Source organism: Nicotiana tomentosiformis, chromosome 4, assembly GCF_000390325.3.
Source record: "Nicotiana tomentosiformis chromosome 4, ASM39032v3, whole genome shotgun sequence".
In the NCBI taxonomy this organism is placed as follows: Eukaryota; Viridiplantae; Streptophyta; class Magnoliopsida; order Solanales; family Solanaceae; genus Nicotiana; species Nicotiana tomentosiformis.
The window spans coordinates 111,628,849-111,636,546 of NC_090815.1; positions in this window are offsets into that span (position 1 = coordinate 111,628,849).

The following is a 7,698-nucleotide window of genomic DNA, read 5'->3' on the forward strand; positions in this document are numbered from 1 at the left end:
AATGTAAGCTCACTCGACTTGAAATCAAGTAGGACTTCTTTCGGGATGTAATGAAAGCTTTTGGATTAGGGTCAGATACAGTATGGGTGAGTGGTTACACCTTTCCTTAAGCACTTCATCTTTTATTTCTCGGGTCACACTTTGCCAATTCTTAGAGGCACTTTCTTTTTATTAGGGACTAGAGAGACTTAACATCACTCTTTCTTGATCATTTCATTTTTTTCTCCCTTTTTGATTTCTCCATGTTTGGGATCATTACCTCTTTTTGGATCCATTCAACCCTTCCACTTATTCACTTTTTACATTTTTCTTTTTTGTTCTTTTCTTTTCTTGCCTTCTCTTCTCATAGAGATCATTTTTTTCTCTTTTTGTGCCTTTATACCTTTTTCAAGTTCCTCGTCTCTCCCCCAAACTTATGTTTTAAGCCATTTGTTTCATGAGAGTTTTAAGGAAAACTCAGGTGCCAAGAGAGGGTCACGACCAAACGGGTAAAGGCTTATAACATAGTTATAAAACAAGAAAGGCTAGAGGCTCAAAGGGGTTGACTAGGGATAATGACATTAGTTGGCAATAGAAAACTCAAACAGGCCAAGGAGAGCCTGCAATCACTTCTCAAACCAAGAAAAACTTAGGATTTCGCCTTGAAACACATTCGGGGCAAGTTCTAGACCCTTCGCACGGATACTTGGACTAGCAACAATTCATCTCACCCCTCACGCAACCGGATTGTTAAAGAGCACAGAGTCGAGGGCCTACAATGAACACATTCAAGTTTAAAGATCACTATGGTCCAATTAAACTACTCGATGATTGCTGAAGTCAACACAAGAGTCACAATGTCACTAACTAGAGCTATTCCTTTCAAACACCTTGTCTCTAACCATAAGCACGTAGTTAAGTGTGTTGGTACTAATTGAAGTATGGTTGACTCTTCGAGTATGACTTAATTAGGTCTTATTTTTATTTATTGCCACTATTATTACCTAAACACAAAAATAGACTCATTCCCTTAAGAAGGTTGTCACGCCATCTATCGTTAGGATGAGTCACCCCGTCCGTACAACAACTATCTTTGGAAAGAACTATGGCATTAAGAAAACCACAGGCTTATTATCTACTAAAACATAAAAAGAATCTACTAAATCAAACAAAGAAGCTACTAAATCAAACAAAGAACTAATAAAGAAACAAAAATAAAGAAGCTAATAAGCAAAAACTACTGAAGATAGCATGAATATACATAATGAGAAAAAGAGAGAGAATATATATATAATAAGAAAAGAGAAAATAATATCAAGTTATTACAGGCCAATTGTCTCAGAATGTATGAAATATAATCAATAAAATCCACCCCCGAATAAAGTTAAGCATTGTCCTCAATACTTAACAAAATAAGAGTAAAATAGGGGAAAGAGTGAAGAAAACTCCCTATGGCTCCTTGGACATCTCTGTGTCCCCAGCAATGTCACCGCCCGCAGGATCATCCAACTGAATCTCATCATCATCAACTCTCGGTGTGGCTTGGTTGGTGAACATCAGACGCATTGCCTCATCAATATCGGCATCAAGGTCTGGCTCCTCAAATTGGCCAACTGGTGCCACCGGTGCTGTTGGTGCTGTAGGATCTGGGCCTGAATGGTGTGGGTCAATCAACATGTCAAATGGGAGATCTTTGGTTGTAGAAAGCTTGGTCACCTGTCTCCAGAGCATGTCCACTGACTTCTTGCTGGCCTAGGACTTTCTCATCTTCTTTACTTCTTTTCCCAGCTCTTCGATCACTGACCCGTGTTGTACCAAGGTAGTCATAATAGTGTTCTGGTTCTTAAGGAGCTTCTTCAATGTCTCTTCAACTATCGGGGGAAACTGGGGTGATTGAACAGAAGACTGTGTTGCAACAATACTGGATAAGTCAGATAACTTTGCAGTGGCTGTCTGCATCCAGTTGTTGAGGCTCGCCAATGTCTGGGAGACTCGCAGCACAGAGAGTGGGGCAGTAGGCATGGGCACTGGCTTCAAAGCTGAAGTAGGGGTTGTGGCAGAAGCTGCAGTAGGGGTTGTGGATGATGGCGGAGGCATAGCTGAAATATTTGAGGAAGGCTCAAATGAAGTGGATGGAACATTAACTGCTTCAGCAGCTACCGTAGTTGGCTCATCAGACTGGCCCGCAGTGGTAGGAGGCTGAACTTTCTTCTTTGGATTGTTCGCATCCATCAGTGAATACCAAGTAAAAGGCTTCTTCGGCCTCACTTTTGTGTCATAATCCCTCAGGTTTACCCTTGCATCCGTGAGATATTCTGTAATAGTTGTGGGATACGGGTAGAACGAGTCTTCTTGTCGAGCAATCATTGAGATGTTGGCCGACATCAAGGCACCCACATTGATAGGGTACCTGGCCATAATAGAAGCAACTAGAACTACCCGAGGAATCGGAAGGTAAGTCTCATTCTAACTCGGGTCTAGTCTGCTGCAGACAAAAGTTTGTCACCCCTTCACCTAGAAACTGAGATTGCTCTGGTGGATAGGATACCCAGTGGCAATCTATAGAGGTGGTGGCCTCGGTGCTGCTAGAATTACCGCTAACCAAGGACGAGTTGCATCTCCTAATGAATACTTCTCTAAATATTCTTTTGTCTCAACATCTTCGAATTCCAAGTACGTCTTGAGTGTATGTTAATCAAATATCACTTTTAAGCTCCGTACTTTAGTCACTTTTGTCCCTTTTTTTTATGTGAGCCACATTTGCATAGAATTCCCGGACCAGGTACTCTTTGGCATTCACTAAACTTTGAGTGAACCATATCCTCCCCTTGTGTTCCCTGAACTGTCTCAGCACTGCTGGGTTTTACCTCTCCAAATCTTTCAATAGAAACTGTCGCTCGTGAGTTAGCAACCTCACTGGCCACCATGTATGAAAGATGGTGAAGGTAGCCAAGCTAACAAAGCGGTCCTCCCAAACCTCTTTCTTCTTCGACCTTTCAAGGCTGGCAGCTGTAGCATCTCCCCCTCTGCCATCATTAGGGATATCCTAAACTGGTGTAACCTGTGCCTTAGGGACAGGTGTGGTTGATGGCTCAGAAGCCTGACTACCACTCTCCGAGTCCTCGGAAGTGCTATGAGATGAGGACGGCTCGTCCCTGAGTTGGTACCTCCCTTGCGGCATTGACTGTACATCCGGATGCTTCTGAACAGAGGCTGAGTTACCCTCTGATGCTTTCCTAGACGAGACATATAAGCTCGTGTCAGAAAGATCTACACATCTCCCCCTGTCGGCTGTAGCTTTCTTTGCAATTGTCTTATGTTGGCTGAGGGGTAGAGCACTCTTGCCTCGACCCCGAGAAGGTTCACCCCTCCCTTTAGAAGTGTCGCCTCTGCCTCTAGATTGAACCATTGTCTGTATCAAGCAAAGGCGATTGTTAGTTGCAATTCAATGTTCAAAATAAATAAGAGATATGCTAGTATACACTAGGAAACACAGTGAGGTTTACAGTTAAAGCATGCTTGCAGGAGAAGGATCTACGATCCGCACAATTTTCTTGCGGCCGTAGATGAGGCCTTGCGGATCGCACAATTTTATTTTGCGGCCACAGAAATAAAGTGCGGTCCACACAATTTCACTTGCGGTTTCATCTCTGAAACCCAAATATGCCAACTCTATGATGATAGAGAATTGGATGATGTGCGGCCGCAACACGATATCTGCGGTCTGCACAATTAAATCTGCGGCCGCGCATTAAAGTCTCAAAGTAGTGACTCTCTGATGACAGTAAAATTATATTTTTGCGGCCGCAATGGAAATTCTGCGGTCCGCACGTTTTACCTTGCGGTCGCAGATCCCTTCTTCACTAATGATACCCAAGAATCAATTTCTGCGGACCCTACAAATTCAAGTGCGGCCCAGAATTCAAAAATTACTAACATTTCAGTTATTTCATTCTAGGTTTTGCAATTTTTGTGCACAATTTGACATGGTAACATCATAGAGACATGAAAATATGTTGACCCAGTCCCCATAGAGTATGTATTAGTTAACCCACTACAGATTTATCCCCACATGAATGCACAATTGAAATCTATTAACAAATGGCCTAAAAATGACTAAAACTCTACAAATTAAAAGAAAAACAGTAACAAGAAATTGAAGCATACCAGATGAATGAGTGTGATGAGTGACTGAACAAAGATGTTGTATGTGTAGACATATAGATTCACCAATAAATTGCAAGAGAGTACTATTTTTGTGCTCAGAGAGGGAAAGAAAAATGTATAGTAGCCTTTATTCCTCTATTTATACTACTTGGTTTTGCTACGGTAAGGAAGGGCGAGTGCGGCCATAGAATTCATGTGCGGTCTGCACTCTGTTACCTGGTGACCTTAATTTGGCACCTCGTCTGCGGTCCACACAATTTTAGCGAATTTTATATTGCGGCCGCAGATTTCCTTTTGCACCGCACATCGACCTTTTCTCTAACAGACTAAACTTCATAGAGTTGATCTTTTCCATTTTTCAATTGTGTGGTCCGCAAGATAATTGTGCGGCCGCATTGCACTTTTGTTGCAGCAACCATAAATGTGTGGTCCGCACAAAGCAACTACAGTCTGCACTTCTTTCAACACTTAGCCACATTTTTGTCCACAGTTCCTGTAAGTCACACTCAGCCCTGTAGCACACTTCAAATCAAGTTAGAACAAAAATAAACACATATCTACCAAAGGACACCATGCTTGCTAAGTAAAGTGTCAAAAGTTTTATTGCAAAAATGTGACCCCCCATCTCTTATAATTGTCTGTGGAGTACCAAACCTTGTGAAAATATTCTTCTTCAAGAACGCCACCACACTTCTCGCCTCATTGTTGGGTAGAGCAACGGCTTCAACCTATTTGGACACATAATTCACCGCGACCAAGATGTAGGTGTTTCGACAAGAACTCATAAAAGGACCCATAAAGTAAATACCCCACATATCAAAAATATCAATCTCCAAAATGGTAGTGAGAGGCATTTCATTTTTCTTTGAGATTCTACCGGCTCGTTGACATTCATCACATCTTTTCACTAGCTCACTAGCATCCTTGTAAAGAGTGGGCCAATAAAAGTCGCAACTCAGTACTTTGGTCGCGGTTCTTGTTCCACCATGATGACCACCATATGGAGAAGAATGACAAGCCCCAAGAATCCCCATCCGTACAAATCCGAAAGAGGTATGGTTCATCCCAATAATAATCTTGACAATCCCGTTTGAGCTTCTTCCTTTGGTTTGAAGAGAACTCATCCGGGATGATTCCACACACAAGGAAATTTGTTAGATTTGTGAACCATGGCACTTATTTTATTGAAATTGCCAAGGGTTGCTCATTAAGGAAGGAGTCATTGATTTCAAGGCTATCATGCGGCCTCCCCTCCTCCTCCAAACGAGATAAGCGGTTCGCTACTTGGTTTTTATTCCCTTTTCTATCTTGGATGTCAATATCAAATTCTTGCAACAAAAGCACACATCTCATCAATCGAGCTTTGGAGTCATTCTTGCTCATAAGATAACAAAGCGCCACATGATCCGTGTGGACAATGACCTTTGCACCCATCAAGTATGGGCAGAACTTCTCAATTGCAAAAACAATGGCAAGGAGCTCTTTCTCCATAACGGTGTAGTTGACTTGGGAACTATTCATGGTCTTACTAGCATAGTAGACCAAATAAAAAATCTTGTCGATGCGTTGCTCCAAAACAGCCCCAACCGCTACGTCACTTGCATCACATATGAGTTCAAAAGGGACACTCCAATTTGGAGCAGTGATGATGGGAGTAGTTGTCAACTTGAACTTCAATAATTCAAAAGTTCTCATGCAATCATCATTGAAGTTGAACTTAGCATCTTTCTCAAGAAGCTTGCACAATGGATTCACCACCTTAGAGAAATCTTTTATGAAGCGCGTAGAAACCCGCGTGGCCTAAGAAAATCCGTACACCCTTTACCGAAGTTGGAGGTGGAAGTTCAGAAATCACCTCAATCTTTGTCTTGTCAACTTTAATTCCATTCTTTGAGATTTTGTGGCCAAGGACAATGTCTTCCTCGACCATGAAATGACACTTCTCCCAATTAAGCATCAAATTCGTTTCTTCACATCTTGCCAATACTTTATCCAAATTTGCAAGACAATCATCAAAAGAAACTCCAACAACCGAGAAGTCATCCATGAAAACTTCAAGGTAGTCCTCCACCATGTCTGTGAAAATAGTCATCATACACCTTTGAAAAGTTGTTGGTGCATTGCACAAACCAAATGGCATCCACTTGAAGGTGAAAGTACCATAGGGATATGTAAAGGTAGTTTTCTCTTGATCCTCCGGAGTAATGAGAATTTGGTTATGGCCCGAATACCCATCAAGAAAGCAATAGAAAGCACGGCCGGCCAATCTATCAAGCATTTGATCTAAGAAAGTAAGTGGAAAATGATCCTTCCTTGTGACTTTGTTGAGCTTGCGATAGTCCATACATACTCTACAACCGGTCAACGTTCTTGCAGGAATCAACTCATTCTTGTCATTGGTGACCACTGTTATGCCCCCCTTCTTGGGGACACATTGAACCGGAGAAGTCCATGAACTATCGGAGATGGGGTAGACAACCCCGACATCCAACCACTTGATAATCTCCTTCTTGACAACTTCTTGCATAACCTCATTGAGTCTCCTTTGATGTTCAATAGATGGTTTGGCACCTTTCTCCAAGTTGATCTTATGCATGCAAAATATGGGGCTTATCCGCCAAAGTCCACCAAATAGCCTTCTTCCTCTTTTGTAGCACCGCCAAAGTGGAGTCTACCTGCACGTTAGTCAAACAAGAGGAAAGAATAACTGGTAAAGTAGAACAAGGACCAAGAAATTCATACCGAAGATATGGAGGCAATGGTTTCAAATCCAAGGTAGGAGGCTCTTCAACAGAAGGCTTTGTAGGAGGAGTTGTCCTATTTTCAAGATCCAAGGATAATTTTCGGGGTGCATAGTTGTATGACCCCATTCCTTGCAAAGAGTTCATACATTCCATGAAGCCATACATCTCGTCATCATCAAAGTTGAGCAAGACAGCCTCCAACATATCATCCACATTGATCATAGCACTTATATCATCAACAATAACATCGGTCGCCAAATCCACAAAAGAGCACACCCCATTGCTATTAGGTTGCCGCATTGACTTACACACATGGAAAAATACTTTTTCATCACCAACACGGAAGGTAAGTTCTCCCTCTTCAACATCACAAAGATCCTTCCCCATAGCAAGGAAAGGTCTTCCAAGAATAATCGACACCTCATAATCAACTTCACAATCTAGAATGACAAAATTCGCTGGAAGAATGAATTTATCAACACAAACCAAGACATATTCAATCACTCCCAAAGGTCTCTTCATAGTACGATCGGCCATTTATAATCTCATAGAGGTGGATCTTGGTTGCCTAATTCCCAAGGTCTTGAAAACCGAATAGGGCATCAAATTGATACTTGCCCCAAGATCACAAAGAGCTTTTGCAAACTCGGCACTTCCAATTCTATAAGGAATCGTGAAAGCACCGGGATCCTCCAACTTAGGAGACATTGAATGCACAATTGTACTCACTTGATGAGTGACTTTGATGGTTTCAAAATTCATTGACCGCTTCTTTGTCATGAGATCCTTCATAAACTTTGCATAGCCG